This window comes from Parasteatoda tepidariorum, chromosome 2, assembly GCF_043381705.1.
Source record: "Parasteatoda tepidariorum isolate YZ-2023 chromosome 2, CAS_Ptep_4.0, whole genome shotgun sequence".
NCBI lineage: Eukaryota > Metazoa > Arthropoda > Arachnida > Araneae > Theridiidae > Parasteatoda > Parasteatoda tepidariorum.
Genome location: NC_092205.1, coordinates 20396917 through 20420248, shown reverse-complemented (window position 1 = coordinate 20420248; position 23332 = coordinate 20396917). Strand labels below are relative to the sequence as shown.

Genomic DNA, 23332 nt, shown 5'->3' with positions numbered 1-23332 from the left:
AAGGCCATGTGGATAAAAAGTCTGTCCTCTCGGCTGTTAGTGATGGGGGCAGCTGATTTCCTGCGCGGCATTCCATGTGAACATCATGAAACCATTGATTCTATATTCTAACAGTTATAGGTTCTCGACCAACGCGAGTAGCAATACTTCGGTATGATAAACGTCAATCCCAGTAGACCACAATTCGACCTCGATCCAACTCAGACACGTGCTGGTAGACATTTCTCTTTGAAGGCACTTGTTGCACTTGTCCCTCTTGTATACATTGTAGGTGTCGCTACAGCCACCTACATTGCATGAATGCGCTGATAAGCTGATCATTTGCATACCACAACATGCTTTATCCGTCCTGCAAATTTCAAGTCGCCTTCCTGGTGTAGCAATTGTAATGGCGAGTAGTGTAGAATAAATTTATGTCTTCAGTGCAAAGTCACTTCGCTTTAAAAACGAACACATTTGTAGTAATAAAATTAAGCAAATTCTTTCAAACAATTGTTTTATTTTGTGAAATTTTATAAAATTTAAAACCATAGCTACAGTTCTGTACTTAACATAATTGGTTTTCCTCAAAACTTAAAATAATGGCAACTGTACACCTAATCTTTCTGCAGTGTACGCAAGAAAGCGGAGAAGCGTTACGGATGGATCGAAGCATTTTCCTCGCGTCATGTTTCCTACTGCATGTAAGTTTGAGAATTGGAATGCTAAATACTGTGCAAAACGAACAAGTGCTTAAAAACTAGTTGTTGAAATAAGTAGTTTTGGAAATTAAATAAATCTAAAAGTACAAAGCAAAAATTTAAATCGGATTTTATTACTTGGAAATCAAATCTTGAATCAGAAAATACAAAGTGTGGCTAAAAACAAAGCAATTTTTGTAGAAAAGAAAATTTAAAATCAAAACATGTTTAAATATAAAAAAGGCACAGATTTCAAGTATTTCAGCATCTCGCAATGACTTTTTGATTTCAAAACAACCATGCTTCACTTTTAATGAATACCAATTTTAAATACGATAAAACCATGTTAATCTAGATTAAAACAAGAATCTAATCCAAAGTCTGATGCTGTGACTAATTCATGTTCTGCCAGGTATCGCAGTATTTGCGCAAAGAAGTACAGATGCACCACATTGAAGTAATACCTGGTTTTAAAACTCCAGTCCGCAAAAATAGAGAAGGCAAGGATGAGAGAGAACGCCTGTACGGTACGTTTGTACGCTCGATTGCAGTCAAATGCTAAAACGCTGACGACTACTAGTACCAAGAAAGGAATGATGAAAATGGCGTCTTGTTTATGGTAATCTCCTACGATGGTTTGTATTGCGATGGATGTCAATGACATTACTGAAGTCCACATTAATGATATAATTGCAGTAGCGACAAATAGCAATAAAGAAAGCAGAATCTCGTCATCCAACCTGGAAAGAAAACTTTTATTTCATCATTTGAAAATCACTAGGATTTTTTGCCTGTTACGTAGTTAAAAGTAAATTTCGAATAAATTGAATTTTTAATTTCAAATTTATGACAAGAAAAAAATTATATTTTCTATCCACAGTTTTACGTTTTGCTACAAGTGACATTTTAGAGCCAAGAGCAAACCACTCTTCACAACTTGCTGTTATTTTTAGCATGTGCCACGTATCACCTGCTCTTATGACCACAAACAAACAGGACTGAAACAAACAGCCTATGCTTATGGTGCTGAGGACGTGAGTCAATAGTTGTTAAATTGCACCAAGCTCAAGATGTGAAAAGGGAAGGAAAAAACTTACGGTTTAACACTTTTAGCATTTCAAAATACACTTATTATGCCGAATTATAGGTACAATATTTTTTTCTGAGTACCGCAGTTGAGGGAAATCTAAAGTGTCAAAAATTTTAGCATAGATTGAAAGATGTAGTCTCTCACAGTGAAAGTTTCATTAAAAAGTTAAATTGTAAATTGAGAAAATTTTTTCTTCAATAAGTATCATTCAGAAAAAGAAAATAATTTTAAAAATGCACATTATGATGCTCAAAAGAGCATTTTTTTAAAATTATTTTGCATACTGACCAAACTTCAATAACTAATGTTCTTGAAAACTATATAAATAAAGCATAAAAATTTGAATAAAAAAAGGCTTATGCTATTTATTTCCTTTTTTTTTTTACCCCACAGGTACTACTACACTACTGTAGATGGTCGAAGCTTTGTATGGCTGCAGGTTAAGTTTGAAATTTCTATTTGAGTTCTTGAAATATCTTGACTATTTGAGTTGAAATTACTATTGAGTGATTAATTTTGCTAATTATTTTTTTCAAAATGTGCCACCTTTTTAAGTTTTGACAAATAAAACTTTGTAGAGATTCCGCACAAAGAGTAAAAATATATTTCGCTAAATTAATATAAAATTAATGTGGATAATTGTAAATACATGTGAGGTATATAAAGGCAAATATTAATTTCTAGCTCATTGCTATTAAATATTGGATTTTTGTAAAACAACAGTCAGAATTTCTTATTACAACGTTGTCATGTTGTAATATGAAATTCTGCATATTTTAAGTTGAATATTAGATAGTCAATCTTTTTTTTCTTATCTTTTAATAATAGAATGACAGAGCCAACCTTGACAGCGTTACTTCGCTGCTGCACCTGCGCTAAGGATTTCAAATTAGTCAGTAAATTAGCTAAATATCAAAAGTCTTCGTCACGTGCAAATCTCAACAACTTTTTATACATATTTTTCTCTCCAGTGGAAAAAATAATTCCCCAATACTTTTGCCGAAACACAATTTTATTAGAAAAATATGATTTTATCGCATTATGCGATTAGGTGGATGCTTAGCACGGACTCTGCTACATGTATATTACCTCGTCAATTGTTACTTTTTAATAAAATTCGGGGAAAAAACTAATTTTCAAATTTTTACTTTCTTTTCTTTTCCCAACTTTTCTTTCATGCTCATTCAGTATTTCTTGTTTACTCAGTCCATTAAGTCGGAACTCTATGTCGAATTTGTAACTCTAGAACAGTTTGTGCTAAAGCTCTGAAATTCGAGCATCGACTACAAGGAGCAATCTTAGACGTCTATTCTAAAAGTCATTTAAACATTTCATTAGGTCCGTTCGCGAGATTTGTTTAAATGATTTTTCTCATTGATTTAGCATCAGCGTTTGTTATCAATCAAATTGTAGACGATTCTATTCCTGCAAATTGTTTAATTCTTTACAAGTTCAGCGATCATGTGGATCGGTGCTACGTCATAAAATTAGTATTTATAAAGTTATCTGATATAACGTGTCAATTTTTTTTTTATAACTGCTCTTTTAAAACATGTTTCTATTGACTTTATTATTTCTCAATGAGAGGGGGCAGTATTTGCAGAGTTTGTTCCTACTTCTGGTAAAAGACTCGCTTGTATTTATTAATTTTTTTTTCTTTACCTTTCCTCTACGACGTCGAAAAGCTCGTTTACAATTGGTGGTAGTTGTCGTCCTTTTGGATGCACAATGCGTCGAAGCCCTAATTTGTTATCTGAAACTGAGATTAAATGTTTTTCCTAATTTGTCATGTAAAATTAATTAAGACCCATCACACCGAATGCAATGAAGTAATGCATTAAAGAGAAAAGACTGGAAAAAAATAAATAGTCACGTTCTGCTATGATGCTAGAGAACGGCAACAGTGTTAAAAGTACTAGTTTTTATTTATTAATTCTTCTTAAAATCCCGTCCGGGTCACCACAAATGTTATGAAAGTCCACCATAAAGTGCATTATTCTGTCGTTCTCTACTAAAAACTACTGTTTAACTAAAATAAGATTATTCTGACTCCATTTTTACAAAAAAACAAGGAACATAACACTATTTTAACACAAAAATTTGTTCCGTAATTTTACCATAACAATCGTTCAAACTAACTTACAGCTTGCATATACTAAATTAACAAATAAATTAAAATCTAGCTTACAACTTATACATTCAATAGAAAATAAGAAAAAAGTTAGTACTTTTAACAAGCAAGACTTCTTATAGTGTTTGTCTTTTTAGGATGGCGAATAAAACTCGGTAATTGAAATAAAGATAAATAAGTTATGTACTAAAAAGCAAAAATAATGCACTCCGGACATTCTCGAGAGCTAGACTCCGATCCGACCTAAGCTGAGTTAAAACTTCCAAATTCCAGGAAAGTATTGATTGTTACTATATCATCTTTTCTCTCATGTAAATAAATACTTTAATAAACTGACTTTCTATTCCAAAACTAAAAATCTATTTTTAGTTTACATCTAGTATGTTAAGAGAACGCCAAATCATGGGAGGAACCTTTAATCGCAAAATTCCTTTCACTTCCATAAGTAATTTTAAATTTAAAGTATAGAAAAGGCGATTTCAGAGTAAGCCATGAAGTTTTAAATACCGAAAAAAAAATTTCAAAATATCAAAATTAAAGCAAATTATGAGAGGATAATTTAGTATTTTAGTATGGGACAGTTCTCTTCAAATAATTTGCTTGCATTTGGGTTTTTTTTTCAGCGATTGAAATTTCCTAGCCTTCTCTAGGTTTGACTGAACTCAGTTTTTCTATACTTTAAGTATTACATTTGTTACGGAGGTGAAGGAAAATTTGCGAAAAAAAGTTTCTCCTGCGATATAGCATCCTCTTAATAACAAATATGGTTTGTTGGTTTGTTAAAGTTTAATGGCACAAGAGCCAGAAGTGGCTATACTGCGCCAGTCACTAGGTAAAAGAATTGCACTTTTACTAGTGAATACAGACCCATTGTTAATAACAAATAAGCAGTTTTGTTGAAGCTTTTTTCTCTAGCTATCCACAGTATTCGTATATCTAACCTCAAATCGACGTCTACTCTCAGTTTCAAATTTGCAAAAAAAAATAACAAAAATTTAAAAAAAACTTGAATTCTAAGACGAAAGTTTTTTTTTAAATAAGATAATTTTTAAAAAAAAATTTAAAAAGAGAACCAAGTTTCTATGGATTTGAAACCGAAAATTGAGACATTTGCAAGAATAAAGTTGACATCGTCTCAGTTAATTTTCCAGGTATTATGCTAAGATTAAACAAAGTTTATATTAAAACGTATTTCTGAAACTCTTGATGAATATTTTTTTAAAAAATCAAGTAAAAAGGGTGCTTTTCACTTGATTTTTTAAAATTTTCCATTTTGCCGGCGACAAAGTTGCTAATGCAAATTCACCGAAAACTTGCGAATTAAACTCTTTTAATTATTATTTTGATGCTTATTTTCCATTATTGTATTCTTTTTAGGCCACAAAATAAATAAACAGATTTTTCAAAAAACAAAAATAAATAAACAGATAAAATAGCTGAATTTACTTGAGCCGACGAAATGAAAAAGTACCGTGGAAAGTTGAAGGTTTTCGAATAATAGTAACATAAAAAAAAAAATGTGCTTTACATCTGCTTCCTTTATACTTCATGAGTTTTAATGATAAACGTAAATCACAATTCCTTAGAGCATTATCATAAATTGTTTAATATTGTATTAAAAAAATGACAAAAAAGTAACTAAAAATGTTAATAGCACTCTGCAATTTTTATCTTCACATATTTCATAATTTATTGCGTGTTTTTTGTAGCCCTTTCGGCAAGAAAATGCCAGTTTGAATACTTTGAACTCGTACCAAAAATTTTGTTTTCAACAGCAAAAAAAGTAGGATTTAAAATAGAATATTTTGAATGCTTGGAAAAATTTTTAAAGCTTTTTAAAAAAGAAAAGTTACTAATTTAACTAGATTTTTCTAGCCAATATGGAAATTATTAAAATCAATGAATATTTCTCAATCATTGCATACTTGTTATGATCTTAAACAATAATATTCGGTACATGAGGAATATATTAATAAATTGAAAATTCAAATCTTTGTATTGACAACATTGAGAATATTATCGAATAAAATTTCTGAACCTTGAACTAGAGAAAAATCTTACAAAGATATCAGCGAACAAAAAATTAAATATAAATACATACATAATACTCTGAAGTTCAGAGGGTATAACCTCTAAAACATTCTTAAATCTACCAACTTTCCTTGATTATTAATAATTTTATCGAAAATGTCAGTAAAATTATGAGATATTTCAGGAATACTTACATTTTCTGACTGTTTACTGCTACTCTGACTCCCCACTAAGTTTACGAAGGATTCAGAGTTCAAAATGATTGTGTTTCTTAAAAATCAAATATCAGTGTTTACAATGTACACAAAGCTAAAATTAGTTGAGCAAATGTTGCTCCGCACCAAAATAAAAAAATATTAAAATATGCTATCGTACGTTAAGAGCTTAACAAAGTAAACTTATTAGGAAAAAAAAACAGATTAAACACAATTGCTGCAAACTAACTTTTTGCTTCATTAATCATAGTTATTTATTTCAAATATTTTTTTATTCAATCATACATAAATTCTATCAAATGTCCCCAATAAACTCTTGTCTGAATGAAAAGAACTCAAATAACAGCAGAAATTCAAAGGTGCTTTGAGGTCAACCCAGGGATAAACGCCCTTCTGCCAAAAGATTTGAAGCGAGAAGGTAGCAGGTCTGAGTCCCGTCGTAACCCTGGATGTCTCTTCATTGTCTTTGCTTTATTTGCCCTTCTTCTATTTGTGTTCTCTAATTCGTTCTATTTATCCTTCTTGAACATAACGCGGGTTTGAAAGCCGCTCTCTGCATTGAATGCATATGCTTGTATGTGAACGTGAATAAATAAATAAATGAATACAGAAGGACCTAATTTAAAGACAGTGAAAGATGTATGGTGGGAATCGAACACTCTACATTCCACACTTTAGGACAATACCTCTTCTTCTAAGTTTTTGGGTCCCGCAAAACACGGTTCGTTAAGACACGGTTCCCAGCAGATCACCGAAGTCAAGCATCACTGGCTGCGGTCAGTGTGCGGGTGGGTGACCACTTGGATCAGTCTACGTAGGGATTAAGGGTGTGCGGTATTGGGCCTCGTTAAACTGTGCTACCGTAAAGTACTCGACTTCGCGTGCAGGTCGTCTGGCTACCGAAGCTGGGGTGCCATCCCCTCTGCAGAGGATCAAAATTGTGATGGCATGCCTTTGGATCATCTTCAGAGATGTTTCCCAGACCGTTGCCAATAGCCCATTGTGTGGCTCTAGTGCGACGTAAATGAACTACTACTACTAAGTTTTTGACACGCAAACCTACGACTATCTCAATTTCAGTCCAAAATCAGAGTCTCATGACTTATAAATAATTTCGACAATTTATTTAATCCCGCAGTGGACTGATCGTAAAGACACGGTCCCCAGTATAACACCGAAGTCAAGCATCATTGTCTGCGGTCATTAGGCGGGTGGGTGACCACTTTGATCAGCCTACATAGGGACTGATGGTGCGCGATATCGGTCCTCGTCAGACTGTTCTACCGTAAAGTGCTTGACTTCGCATGCAGCTCTTCAGGCTACCACCGTGGAGGAGCCATCCCCTCTGCAGAGGATCAAAATTGTGATNGAACATCTTTTCGAATTCCATCACTGGCTGCGGTCAGTGTGCGGGTGGGTGACCACTTGGATCAGTCTGTGTCGGGACCGAGGGTGGGCGGTATTGGTCTTCGTTAAACTGTTCTACCCTTAAAGTGCTCGACTTCGCGTGCAGGTCATCTGGCTACCGAAGCTGGGGTGCCATCCCCTCTGCAGAGGATCAAAATTGTGATGGCATGCCTTTGGATCATCTTCAGAGATGTTTCCCAGACCGTTGCCAATAGCCCATTGTGTGGCTCTAGTGCGACGCAAATGAACTACTACTACTACTACTAAGTTTTTGACACGCAAACCTACGACTATCTCAATTTCAGTCCAAAATCAGAGTCTCATGAATTATAAATAATTTCTACAATTTATTTAATCCCGCAGTGGACTGATCGTAAAGACACGGTCCCCAGTATAACACTGAAGTCAAGCATCACTGTCTGCGGTCATTAGGCGGGTGGGTGACCACTTTGATCAGCCTACATAGGGACTGATGGTGCGCGATATCGGTCCTCGTCAGACTGTTCTACCGTAAAGTGCTTGACTTCGCATGCAGCTCTTCAGGCTACCACCGTGGAGGAGCCATCCCCTCTGCAGAGGATCAAAATTGTGATGGCATGTCTTTGGATGACCCTCGGGGATGTTTTCCAGGCAATCACTAATAGCCCATTGTGCAGCTTTAGTGTTACGTAAACAAAATACCTATCAATTTATTTATTTATTAAAGGACAGGGATAACTTAGCTGTTAGGGCTCATTTCCGAGAGTTCAATCCCCACCTGCCGAAGACTTCCCGTGCGCAAAATGGTGGCTGATGCAGGCTAAATCTTTCGGGGTTTCAAAGTTCTCCAAGTTCCCATAGCAAATCAATGCTTCTGGAGGTCCTGGATCGGAGATTGATCGTGGTCTAGTTCAGGTCGGATGTAAAATATGTATGTTGTCTCCAGATCCTTCTCAGAATGTTTCCCAGACAGTTGCTAATAACCCATTGTGCAGCTCCAATGCAACCTAAGTGAAAGTATCAAGCACCTATTATTTAGAAGGTTATTTAATCACATAATTATACGGGCTTTAGTGTTCAGTACAAAATACACTTTAATAGTTCTTGTCAATTCAACGAACATATAGATAACATCAGAATATAGAACTCGATTTCAGTAGTTCATCCTCTTAAAATAAAGATAAACTGTTTTCAGAATAGTTTGGTATGGCTCCGGTACAACTCATAATAGTCAAAACCGCAATCGCGAGATTTTCCCCGGTACGCTGTCTCTAAAGAGGAATAGTAAAAATATCTCGATCACAGTATCTATATTGAAGCTTCTCAGTATTGATGCAGTTTTAATAGGTATTAAATATACACTGTTGCGTTATTTGTACATTTTGTATTGATTAAAACTGCGCTATTTACATTTCCCCGAAACGAATCAGTGCCATGTCTCTATCAATTTTGCTTTATAGTTCTTAAGAGAAAATAGCTTGTTTTTTTATAGCTAGTACTTATTACCAAAACTAGTTAAACTTCATTGGCCTCAATAATAGCTGGTTGATTTTTTATTCTTTTCTTAAAAGGCACCATTTATCCATTATATTGCTCATAACATAGCTCATTTTTTACTTTAATTAGTAATTAGTTCCAAAAGGAATAAAGCATCAATATCGTCAATAATAATATGGCAAATTTTAACGTTTTTCCTAAACGATTTAGCACCATTTCTCTATTAATTTTGCTTTTTAGTACATAGCAATTTCTTTTTTTCATTTTATTTAGTACTTAGGTAATAGTTTACAATAGAAGGGCCAGCCTATATTTGGCGTTTTTTGAAAAGCCAAGGTCGGTGCCAAAAAGCAATAGATTTTTGTTATGCTTAAAACAACTGAAGTAGATTAAAACATTTATATTAAGAATGGATACGTAAAACATTTAATGTGTTAATTTAACATCTACATAAAATTAAGAAAAAAATGTAATTTTGTTTTATAACACAATAAGCACAAAGCTTTTCAAAACAACGAAAATAGCTCTCATTTGTGAACTACTTAAAATTTCTTTTCAAATTTCTTATGCGTTCTATATAGTCTTAGAACGAAGCAGCTTCCGTCTGATCCCGATTCTGAATTCTCGACATAAATTTAGCAAAATAAGAATTGAAGATTTCTTCAGATGACTGGCGAACGCTTTGCTTGTGAAACTCTCTCTTTATATGACTTCATATGTCCTCAATTCTATTGGTATGGATACCAGTTTCGAGATCAACAAAATTCAAGGAATGAGAGTTGTCCAAGGCAATATTTTTAGGGTGATAACTTTAAGCAAATATTCTTCCATGCGATCTTCTATTACCTGGAAAAAGTATTTACCACTCCCTCTTTCTGTACCATCAAACGCCCATTTACCATTCACTCGTCTAACAGGATTATATTTTCTCTTACCGAACTTGCTTTCATCGATTTCCACAACCATACCAAGACCTCCAAACATTTCGTTTTTTTTTTCATGCATACAACAATACACGCTTCTCTACAAAATGTACGCCAATCAATCACAGTTTTTCTTAATCTCACATTAACCTCATTCATAACAATATTTGTACCAGCTTCATACACTCGCAAATACGAAAATATTAAAGCCTAAAGCATAATCATTTTAATCTCTTCAAACCAAAGACTGTTTACAACGAAGAGCCTTTTTACCTTTCTCACGACAAATCCATTCATAACCATCCGTTTCATTAATACAAATGCATATCTTTCATACAAACAGGACAAAAATCAAACCACCATGCACAGACCAATCAATATTACATTCCATCTTCCTTCAGACCAATAAAAATATGCATTTTTAATTTTTTCAGACATTCTTTGTAAAGATGAGAAACAAAGATAGTTATAGCAACGATAAAAAGCAAGCAGCTAATGGTAAAAGAATAACGCAGGTTAAAATTTGAAATATAATTAATATGAAGAAGAAAAAAAACAACCAAGAAACAATCACAAAACAATAAACAAAAATTGTGGTAACCCAAAAGTGACCTCAAAGAAAGCAAAGAATACCATATGATGCCAGAAAACCTTTCTTTTGTCCTACCAGAATTACTTTCTTTTGTTCTTGTAGGTTTTCTCTAAAGCATGCGAACTGTAGGTTCGCCTACACAATTACTTAAAATCCAACGTGCTGGAGAATGATACTTAAATTTGCGAAATCTCCCTATTACTTAGAATTTTAACGCTCATCATTATAATAGTAAAATTGCAACAAACATTGACCCCATATGTGACCAATATTTACTTCAATGCTGGGATAATCCTTTACCTATTAATTAATTAAATTTAAGAAAATGCAAATTACTTTTAGGTCAAGTGAATAGATTAACAAATCACTTATTTTTCCAGAGCAGTTAAGTTAATTTCTCAACTATATTAGTGATATTTTGATCTTTTAGTTTTTGTTCAAGAAATGATCGCATTTGAATCTTCAATTTAGTAAATTATGTCGTCTGGATAACAATTTGAAAAAATAGACATTTTTTATTCCGCAATAGCTGTTCCTGAAATAAATTTAGTTTAAAGTTTCTTACGAGCTAAGTAATATTATATCAAGAACTACATGGTATTGTAATAGATAGTCCACTTCAGGTACACAATTCTTATTATAAAATCATTTAGCGAATAAAAATTTCAGGGCATATGCTTCTTTTTCAAAACATTCATAGCCGAAATTAAATTTATCACAAATAAAACGCGTTCAACTTTTGTCAGAACAAAAAGATCACATTCCTGAGTCATATTTCATTTAGTTTTATTTACTCATATTTCATTCAATTGCGTAAGTAAAATATTTAAGGACTTATTTTTCTGAGGTATAAAGGTCCCTATTGTTTGAGTTGTATGAGCAGAAGTTATCAAGCAGAATAGCTCGAAAATTATGAGGTATTGCACTAGATAATCCACTTGAAAGTCTTACTTAAAAATCATTTTTAATACGAATGCAAGAACATAGATACAGTACATAATGATAACTCGATGAAACACGCTGTGCAAAGACAAAGGTCACAGAAAATCTATCTATCGTCGTCATGTATACCATTTAATTACAAAAGCAAGGAACTTCGTAAAATGTTTTCGAAGGTAAAGAGGAGCGTGAACCGGGCATATCAAACAGAATAACAAAATATCTGACTCAGGAATCACGTCGTATCGCAATAAATGGTCAATTGAAAGCAAAAATATGATTCTGTGCATTAGATAACAGTAAAATCTCTTTTCAAAAGTCCAATCGTTGAAAAGCGTTGGTAGAACAGTAACCATGAAAACGGTAATGAACACCCTCGCCACGTGACTGAAGTCAATCATTAGAATGTAGATCACTAATGATAGTATTATTGCTGCTTTGGTTAGACTGCTTTGTGTGATAGGGCCATTGCGGTGTCGAAGATAGTTGAGGAAATGAGTTGCCAAGAAAACATTCAGTATGGATTCCAGGAAGGAGATGAGTAGTATACCTACGTAACACAAAACTCGAGGACACCTGTAAGAAAGAATTTTGATTGAGCTTAAGCAGTGATTATTAAGCCCAGTAAAATTAGAAGTTTTCATCCAAAGAATTAATAGCTAAATTGTTTTTAACAAAGAGCTTTGTTATGTCCTTATAAATGCAGCCTAAGAACTCCTCTACTTTTCGTAGATTCCCCCTTGCTTCACTTTTCTTTAGGTAAATGGGAGTTATTCCTTTTTTTAGGTGAAATAGGGGCATTTTCACTTTTCTTTAGGTAAATGGGAATTACTCCTTTTTTTAGGTGAAATAGGGGCAGCTTCACTTCTCTTAGGGGAAATAGGGGTAATTTAATCTAACTTTAGGGGGATACTTCCCTAACTACTTAAAATTTTATACCACTTATAATTTTAGGAGGAATAGGAATTACTTCCCTGCTTTTAGGGAAATGCCTTTAGATTCCCTTTTTTAAGGGAAATGGAGGTTGCTTTATTTTCTTTTTTCGAAATGGAAATTGCTTCCCCTTTTTAAGGGAAATAAGGATGCTTTACTTCTTTTAGTCTCACAATACCAGTTGTGTCTAATACCACTTCAACCACTGGAGTCAATAATAGTTAAGCAATTTTTTTTACAACTATTCTGAAAAGAAAGAAAACGAATAGTTCCTAATAACACTGGTACTTTTTCATTCTTATTTACTCATTAGATTTTGAGAAAATAAATAAACAGCATTTCAACTTAATTGGCTAAATATAATCAGTTATCTTTAGTTTATATTCTTTCTTAAATGTACTGCCAAAACTGTTGTAAATGTAGAATAAAGAGAGCTAGTATTTCATCATAAAATATAGTTTAATATTTATTTTTTATTACTGGTAACCAAACACTTGAGTTCATTTACATTTAATAATTATTTACTCTTAATTTCAAAACAAATATTAAAACGTAATTAATTACTCTTAATTTCAAAACACCAGTTAACAGAAATATGTAAGGTAATATTGTAGTTTAAACCCAACGTCTGCAATGTGTGCTACCTAATAAACGGCAATCTATGTGATTTGGTGTTTACAAAATTATATGCATTGGTTTGCATATTCAAATATTTCTTCTTTGTGTGTTTTAGTACCTCTTCATTAAATTTCCTGTTCAAAGCAAAATTAATAAATAAGAAATGTTAACTCTAAGTTGTCACTAATAACGGCTAATTTTGATGTTGGCGACAGTTTTCAAAACTCATAGCGTTTACTAAAGTATTTTATTGAAATACTTTATCATATTAACCATACAAGATAATGCTCTATTTTGTAAGCTAATGACAAAAAAATCACTTACATTATCGCCTTTGCATTACTACCCTAATTTATGAATATAAAGAATTTCAAAGAAATCAGCAGAAGAGTTCTAAAAAAGTTAGATGGTTTTCAACAAACGGTTCACAAGTTTTATGCAAAACCATTAACTTAGCTTATAACTCTGTTTCTCTTTTAGTGATGAAGAATACGAGAGAGAGATTTTTGTTTTTGATTTTTTTAAATTTTTCTTTTCATTATAATGGGATACCTGTTTGTTACGTTACGTACTCTAGCCTGATTGATTGTTGAAACACGCCATTTGTTTACTTTATCGACTGTTCTTTCTATTCCATTTCGATTAAGCCAAGCCCGTCAAGCATCAATTTTCTTAAGTAACATCTGTATATATTAACATATTTCTCTTAAGTAACATATTTCTCTTACACGGCACCAAAAAAAAGCCTCATTACAACTTCCCGAATGGCAACGTTAGAAAATTGACCAATGATTGCTGCTAAAAATGTCACATGAGGTGGCTCAACATATAGCACTTTTAAAAACGGAAACAATAACCAGAGTGAGCATTATCAGGTTGTTCAATTCAGATTCATGCCCTAAAAACATGATAATATTTAATTTAAACTCAATTAGGAATTAATTAGGCTGGCCTTCTCCATGACTATAAATAAGTCACAAGGTCAGACTTTTGAGAAAATCAGTTTAGTATTGACTAAACAAGTTTTTAGTCATGGACAACTTTATGTTGGCCTGTCAAGAGTTAAGTCATTTGACAGCCTTTCAGTAATTGCTCCAAGATGCCAAATCTATAATTGTGTTTTCAAAGAAATTCTAAATGCTTAGTGTTAATTTCTTAGAGCTTTGCAGAAAAAAATGTTTTTTGGAAAAAATTTAATTGAAACTTCTATTGGCAGTAGGCAAGGGGAACTGCCAAAATCAAAACTCCCCGATTAGAAATGCAGCATGGCGACCTCCACGTGGTATTTCTCGGGTAATGCTAACAGCCATGCATTTTAATTTATTGTATGTAAAACATCCTTATTTTGTTCTAAAATGTTATGTACTTTATCACAAATGTTAATTAATATAGAAATTGATTTCAATAATGCTGATCACCAAAAAATATTTCATTTGGCGATAAAACAAATTTTTGTGTTCTTGAAAATGAAAGACTTTTTGAGGGTTATTATCTCACAAGGAAAAGTTAGGGTTTAAAGTTTATATTTTTAAATAATAAAATTTTTTTCTAAAACTTTCAGAATTTCTAGCATTAACTAATTTATTATACACATTTAGTTGAATTTAGGTGAGTAACTGCAATATTTGATAATTTATTTTGCTAATATGTTTCTCATTTAGCTAATGTTTTGATTTTTTCACCATGTACAATCTAAATAGCTAATATACTTTTTTAAAAGCCAATAAGAACATTGATAGAATTCTTCTACATAAGTACAATACTATGTCTTTGATGGTAAAATACTATGTCTTTGATGATAATATACTATGTCTTTGTGCTAGAACATTGTGTTCATTGGCGAGCAAGCGTGAACCACATAGGATTGCGTAGCAATTCTCGGGGGTTGGCGAGCGTTAGCGAGCAGGGGGCGGAGCCTCCTAGTATTCTATATTCTTTCACAAAGATTTAAATTCCTTCAATATATTATAAAAGTCAATTATCTTCTTCAGTATTTGGATAATTTTTTTGCCCGGGGCCAAAATTAATAAAACACTCGATTTAAATTAGTAAAAAGTGTTTGCGTAAGAAATACTTGACAAACGCCTTACACTTAGGATAACATCATTGTAAGGAATATCGAGAAAGTGTATACCACTTTACTTTAAAAATAATTAAAATTTGAAGTTTCATAAAACCTTGGCACTCATTAAATATACTGCTTTATTCAATTTTTTTTTACTAATTTATGTATAAATTGGGAGGAAATTTATAAAAAACTACCGTCATATTTCATTTAAAAAAAAACGATATCTATTTACTACAATAAAAACCATGAATGAAATTTGCACTACGCTCACGTAAGTCAACTGCCTTTCAAATTCCCCACATTTATAAGTACAAATTTCTCTACTTAAATATTTTACTAATGTCGCCAAATATTATTTCTTTTTTTTTTTAAATCAAAATAAATGTAAGCCACGAAAACTTGTATTAGCCAGAGAATCAGTGGCGTGCTGAGGGGGGAAGAAGCGCGGCATCCAATCAACTAATATAATAAATTTTAATTCCGTTGTTACATACACATACATATTCCTTTTTATTCCGAATTGGGGCATAGGGTTTCTAACATTACTTTGCAACAACTATTTGAGGCCAGATATTTTTCTATGTTTTCCCCATTGTTTTAAATTCGTTTACCATGGTCCTGCGCCAATTATTTTTAGGTCTTCCTCTTTTTCTACTGCCAAACAGAAACTTGTTTTACTTTAAATTTTTCAGCTTTACGTAGAACACGACCATTCCATTTCCATTTACGTTTTTTAATTTCCAGATCAATCGTTTTCTGTTTTGTTTTTCTAAGGATTTCTGCATTACAAATTTAAGGGAACCTCTTGACACGCAAAATTATTCTTAAACAGTTAATAAATACTTGACATTTTTTCATGTTAATTTTAGTGTTTAATCTATTCAGCATGTCTTCATCAGTTCCACTTTTGTTGTTAATTATTCTTCCAAGATACGTAAAATTGCTTACCTTCTCATTATTTTCTAAGAATCTGTCACTTAATTGTTTAAGATTAATTTCTAAAATTTTAGTTTTATTTCGGTTGAGCCCCATTTTCTTTGCAGTTTAAAATGTTTGTGTTTGTTTGCATGTCTTAAAGGGTGTTGGTCAGTAAACATAAGTCTGCAAAATAATGATCAGAAAAATACTCAGCAATAGTTCCATCTTATACCCCTTTAATTTTCTGATACTTTCTTTATAATCCAGTCAATAGCATTTAAAAAAATGTTGGAGAAAGTACCCTGTCTAACACTGGAATTCACCTTGAAGGACTCTGATAGTCGGCATGGATAACTCATATATTGTAATTTTTATATATATTTCTGATAATATTTACAAAGCAATTCAATAGTACTTCAACAACTTCCAGTGTGTTTATAAGTGTAAACCGCCGAAAACCTTATTAAAATATATAAAATTTAAGTATATTGAAAATTGTCATTCAATAGATTGTTCGACTATTATTAGGGCTGCAAGTTTGTCGCTGGAAAAAAGACCCCAAATTCGCGGAAAAATCGCGGGAAATTTTGAAAATTACACAAATTCTAAACATAAAAAAATTTATTACATAAATGATGCAAAAAACAGAAATTGCGCAAATAATAAGAAAAAAGCTTAAAAATACACAACAAAAGTATTTCTTTGAATTTCAAGCAATATTAATATTTTTATTTAAATGAACAGAATTTTGGTACAAAGTATTGTACATTGTCAGATTATTCTCATTAATGCTTCGTCTTTCATCACTTAATGCATTTTTATACTTAGAAAACGATCTTTCTGCATCAACGCCACTTTTGCCAATTTTGGAGCATTCGGTCTTTAATTTCCAAAACTCGATCAATTTTCCTTCACCAACGCGCAATTCCTTGAGCGTTGCTTTGTAAGAAGTAATTGCTGTGAAAACTCAAACATTCTACATTCAAACTACTAGTCACAAGTCCCTACTAACTACTAGTCGCCCCCTTCATCTAAGAAACTGATCCATATTTAAGAAATCAGAAGAAGCCGCCTAGGCAAAATTAACTGGATATGTAGAAGGGCAGTAGAAATTTTATTGCTCAGTGCAATAGCATATATAACAATTTTTCTGTCAAAGATTTGATTTATAATAACTTTTCTTCTTTTGTGATTCCAATTTCTTTTGTACTCTTACTGACTTCAGGAAGGTAATTACCCTCCCTAAGTGTAGAAAGACCACCTTAGTTGACAAGATTGTGATTATCTCTTATCTCTGAACTATTTTCATGTCATTTTGCTATTGATTCACTCCCCTAAATATCTAATCAATTTTACATGTTCAATTTAAGGTTCAGGAAAATAAAAAATTATGTTTAATAAAAATAATAAGTAAAAAATGAAAAAAAAATCAAATTTTAAGCAATTTTCGCGCAAGTCAAGACTTATTGAGAAATTCGCGGATTTTAGGAAAAAAGATGACAATTTCGCGGAAATTCGCGCCGCGACAAACCTGCAGCCCTAACTATAATCCTTAATGTTTCAATATGGTGGACAAAGGATCTGAAACCTGCTAGCTCTGGCCAATTGTAATTTTTATTCTGTACTGCATTATTCTAAAGAATAGTTTGCTATATACATTTAACAAAGTGAATCCTCTCCATTTGTCACATATCGTCAAATCACCTTTCTTGGTAGTTTTACCACCCTAGTTATTACTTTACTAATATTTTTACAAGAAAATTAAATTTTTCAGTAGATAAATACTTGACTTAAATGTTTTATGATAAATGAATTTTAAAAAAAAATTAACTAGTGAAACTTAAGGCCATTAAAATATTTTTTTTACAATTGAGAAAATTAACGATAGTTTAATTAAGATAAAGCTTTTCAAAATAAATTCGCACAACTTAAATGTGGGAATTAAAATTGTGGCAAAAAAATATTGATTTTTTATTATTGATTATTTTTTCCATTGTCAAAATGTGTCTTCAAAATAAATATGAATGCTGAAGGAAAAGTATTTTGTGACGGCTTGAAACTCGTTCATAGGCAGGATTTGAAAACCAATCCGACGACAAACCTCAATTGAGGCAGTTTTTTCAACCCATGATTTAAAATGTTGTGACGTTTAATGGAGTCAATCCAGAAAGAAAAAGCATTTGACCAATTGGTAATCAGTGATCATAATAAAACGGTCACAACTTTTATATGTTTTTAATGTAATAGAGATATTTTTATTTAATATTTTTTCTTGTTTCATAAAGATTAAATTATTATTTTACTGTTCATATGCATCCACACCTCTCTGTAAGCCACCGACGAAAATTTTTAACAAACCTCAACGATTCAACCGATTCATTCAAAATTGTTCTATGCTAAATTAACTTGATAACACTTATTCAATAATTACAAAGAACGAATATAAATATTTAGATATTTTTTTACCTTTATCTCTAATCCATATCCACTGTGTGGTAAAATAGTATACTCTTAGACAATTGGTAAAACGTTATTCTGCAATTATTGCAAGGCATGATGAGATAGGAATCAAAATTTATTGATTAAGACCACTAAAGTTACAGAGCAAGAACTAAAATATTATTAAAACAATTCTAAACCAAAACACAGCAAATTACAATTCATCTGGAAATAAATATATAATTAAACCTTCATCTTTTTTACAGTATTCCGTATTCCAACGGTGCTGCCATCAATAACCAGGAATTCTTTGTCAAGAGCAACGCAAAGTCAGATTCTGGAACGAACTGGAAATGTATCAGAAAATCAATCAGTATCCAAGAAACCAGGGAATGGATCAAAGTATAGTGAAATCTCGAAAGAACATTCCAAGGCATAAAAAGAGTGTAGACTAGTGTAGTCGCATAGAGTGTAGCATATACCCTAGAAACGGCACTGAAAGAGATCATGGCAATGTTGATTGTAGCTGCCGTCCACACAAGTGCCTTCACTGCTTTACTCTTCTCGAAGAGATCTGCTCGACGAACTCGAAACTTTTCGACAGCTACGGTTGCAATGCAAACAACTATGAGTATGGAGTTAGCATACTGCTGACATGGTTTAAAAATAGGTTCAATTGCATCCCTCCTGAAAAATACGCAGAGCACAAAAATAAGAAAACTGAAACATTCGATATTTCTATATACATGCACAAACTAAATTTCTACATTCCCGTGCAGTGCGGAGAAAAAGAATTTGATCTAATGATCGGATTTCCACTGTCTGTAAATCAATCTCAATGGCTTCTGGGGATGACTTCAAATATGTTAATAAACGCAGAGCAGTGATGGCTCAGGGGATAGAGCGTTTGCCTTCCAATGAGGTGAACCGGGTTCGAATCCTAGCAATGGCTGGTCGATACAAATTCCGCATAAGGCTTGCACCAAACACAGGACAGACGTGAAATATCGTCAGTGGTAGATGTATCACGGATGAGATCCCCTTACAGTCAGACAAACCATGGGGGGTTCTCGCGGTCTTCCTCTCTGTGTAACGCAAATGCTGGTTAGTTCTATAAAAATTCCTCCACGAAGGCAAAATTTCTCCCAATACTTGATTCAATAGTTCCCTTGTTATCTGGATTGGGATCAAAATTACAAGGCTACGGAGTTGAGAATTAGTAGTCGTAAACCCATAAAATTGGGTCGGCTGTTCAACGACGGTTATAAAAAAAAATGAAAAACTTGTAAGAAACATAATGCGTAAGTGAATAAAACAGTTAAAAATTGAATAGAATAAAAATTGAACTTAATTGAATTACATGACGTTTACGAAATGTACATCATATCTCCTCAGACCATAAGACATTCTATGGAATGCTAAATGACTAACCAACTAAGTATAAAATGCACCATTCTGTAAAATGCCTTGAATGCCAATGTTTCATGCGTTTGGCTCTTAAGCATTATATAATAGACTTCTTTAGTGACAGTCCTCATTCATTTTTCAAAATATTTTTTTCTCTTTATAAAATAAACAATTTTAAAACATCTCATCACGAATTTTTTCATATTTTTTAACCCTCCATGAACAGTCGATCGAATTTTCAGTTTATGACTACCAATATTCAACTCCGTATCCTTGCAATTTTGAACCCAATTCAGAAGACAAGGGAACTCCTGGATCAAGTATTGGGAGAAAATTTGCTTTCGTGGAGGACTTTTTGATGGAATAATCTGAATTTGCATTGTGGGGAGGAAAACCACGAAAACCATCCACGATTAGTCTAACGGCAAGAGGACTAACTCATAATCCGTCTACTACTGAGGATATTTTACGTCAGCATTGTGGTCTGTGTGAGACAGGTTCGGAATCAACCTGCCATTGCCGGAATTCGAACTCGGTTCACCTCATTGGAAGGCGAATGCTCTATCCTCTGAGACACCAGGGCCCCTAGAAGGATATTTGTCATTTTACAAATAACCTAGAGGAATTAAAAATAATGCTTAGGTGAAATATAAAATTCTGAGATTTCATATTAGATAGAAGAATACCAGATATTTTTTTTAAATTGTCTAGGGTAATCGCCAGAATGCTGACGTTTCATACATAAACTTTATGGAGTTTTCTGAAAGCAATATTAAACTAGCCAGCTCAATGATTTTAATTTCTGCATATTGGACCGTGGTGGCTCAGGAGACAGAGAGCTCGCCTTCCAATAAGATGGCTAGTCGATACGAATTACAGGCCCGGCTCACATCGATCACAGCGCTGACTTTAAATATCCTTAGTGGTAGACGGATTATGGGTTAGAGTTTCCTTGCAGACTGATTGATTGTGGGAGGATTTTTCCCTCCATGCGGGTTTGCTCCATCGAAATGTCCTCCACAAAGGCAAATTATTTATGTAGAATTTTGAACGATAAATATCCTTTTAAGGCTTTATTCGTTTATTATTCAAGCAATGTGCTAAGAAATATTCGAAAAAAAAGCAAGCTGACAAAATTTAATGTATATACATGATAAATCGATATAATACAAATTATTAAGTTTTTAAGTATACAGATGATGTATATAAGAAATAGAAAAAGGTTTGCAATTTTAATAAATTTTTGTTCTATTTCGCACCTTTGTTTCAGGGAATTGGATCCACGATCCTTTAAATATGGTAAAATACCCACTATCTGAAAAATACAGTAATGATAAAGATTTACCCCTTAAATGATAATTTCACATTTTCACTCTGAATAGGCTTATTATAAATTTTTTGTTTCTCAAAAACTACTTGACCAAATTCGCCCAAATAATGACATTATTCATTTATATTTACATAGTTAAAAATGATATTACGATATATATCCATCTTATAAGTTAAAAATATTTGACCTTTATTTAAATAATCAAAAAAGTTAGTATCTTTGTATAAACGAATTTAATTATCTCGTTTAAAAAATTTTCAATTATTTTAAAAAACTTTCTCAGAAATAACGAAATTCTGAAGAAAGTAAAATTAAAATTTAAGAGTCCAAGCTTTCGATTGATCTCCTGAATAAAGTATAAGGTGCGTAGTTTCCAGTTTTCAGTAATCCTTATTTATTGAGACAAAAATCAAAATACGTCCGAAAAAAAGCGATGTTTATTCAGAGAAAATACGTTGTTGTACCAGATTTTATAACTTTAAATACAGTCTGAACAAATGTTTCAGCATCTAGTTCTTCCAAACAATAGAATATCATCCAATATATGAAAATACAATCATTACATAAGAAGTAATTGAGGAGTTTAGTTTTATATTTTGGGCACTGTACCTACAAGCTGTGAAAATTTTAAGTAATAAAAATACATCAATGTTACATATGCTGTTAGAAATTTTAAATTATTATTCTGCTTATCAAAATCAACGAAGTTAGCCATTTTTTTTACAGAGGAGGTCAATAAGTAAACTATTCAGCACTTTACATTGATAAAATTTATTCATGAGCAATTTAATATCATGTTCAAAATTATGAAATAATTTTAAAAGACAAAAAAGCATTACATACATTTCTATTAACTACGTTATCAATAAAAGTAAGGAAAACAACATTTCTTTTTGAAGAAAAACACCTTGCGCAATACCATTTTTATTTCAGAAAATTACAAGTGCCAATTTTAATGTTACAATGTAAACTACAAATGCTGGGATTCTTGAAAATATTTAATCATTTTTAAAAAAATTTTGAAGTGAGACACTTCATAAAAGGATTTTGAAAATTTGTAAATCTTGCAAATAATTTAAAATTAAAACATTAATATGTATTAAAAACATTTATTCGAATATTGTTGTTTTAAGTTTTCCTACTTTTTAGGTAATTTCTAAAATTTTTTGCTGCAATTAATTCTAAACTGCAATATGAAAACTTTCCTACGAAAAAAATATAATAGTATAAAGTACGCTCATTTGTGAGAACATACATGAAAATATTCACGAAAATACTATTGAAAATATTACGATAACTTTTTTATTTCCAATTAGTTAAAATTTACTTTAATTATTTTTAGTATAAATAACACGTTGTTTATGAGAAAAAAGTTTCGCTTATTCAAATTATATGTCAATTTTAAGTTAAAATTTTATATACTTAAAGAAAATACTTACATGTTTGCTTGATAAACTTCTCGGATTTAAAATGCAAAAGGCGAAGAAGTTTTAACACGTTTATTAAAAGAAACTGTACGAAGTAAACGTTTTAGAAAGTTAAATTAGATTTAAAAATGCGTCGCTTACTACAGATTTCTGCTAAACTGCACCCCTGATTGATTTATTTTAGTGTTTATTGGTACAACATACATTTGCAAGGGGCCTCCCTGGCCCAGAGATATCGCTCGCCAAACGCTCTGTTAAGCGTAGAGGTTGCGGGTTCGAATCCCGCCGTAACCCTGGATGCATTCTTTGTGATGTTCTTCTCTGTATTGTGCTATCTGTCCTTCAACTTGACAACGATTTATAAGCCTTAATTGAGCACACAAGTCTGCAATTGTATGTTGTACTAATACATTTGCAAGCTTATGCGCTCAATTAAGGCTTATAGAACAATACAGAGAAAGACAGCACGAAGATACATCTAGGTTAGCAGCGAGTTTCGAACCCGCAACCTTCACGCTGTGCGTAGGCAGCGTTTGGTGGGTGATATCGCTCTGTCATGGAGGTCCCTTAATTTATTTTCATTTATTCTTTTGTCATTGTTGTTGTTGTAGTTCATTTACGTCACACTAGAGATGCACAATGGGCTATTGGCGACGGTCTGGGAAGCATCCCTAAGGATGATCCGAAGACATGCCATCACAATTTTGA

General features: G+C 32.5%; 2 long non-coding RNA genes across 3 annotated transcripts; both read right to left on the bottom strand.

Moving 5' to 3' along the window:
* Window positions 1-794: 794 nt before the first annotated feature.
* LOC107438499 (uncharacterized) lies at window positions 795-6846 on the bottom strand. The gene is made up of 2 exons (XR_001583384.3): window positions 6127-6846; window positions 795-1420 (listed from the first exon to the last, which is right to left on the bottom strand). It is a non-coding gene; the product is annotated as an uncharacterized lncRNA (long non-coding RNA).
* A 5199-nt stretch (window positions 6847-12045) lies between these two features.
* LOC107438498 (uncharacterized) lies at window positions 12046-22987 on the bottom strand. 2 transcript variants are annotated; one of them, XR_001583383.2, is made up of 3 exons: window positions 22637-22807; window positions 18488-19147; window positions 12046-12060 (listed from the first exon to the last, which is right to left on the bottom strand). It is a non-coding gene; the product is annotated as an uncharacterized lncRNA (long non-coding RNA). The 2 variants fall into 2 exon arrangements; XR_006226576.2 differs by lacking the exon at window positions 12046-12060 and having other exon boundaries at window positions 18579-19147; window positions 22637-22987.
* Between the last annotated feature and the right edge of the window lie 345 nt (window positions 22988-23332).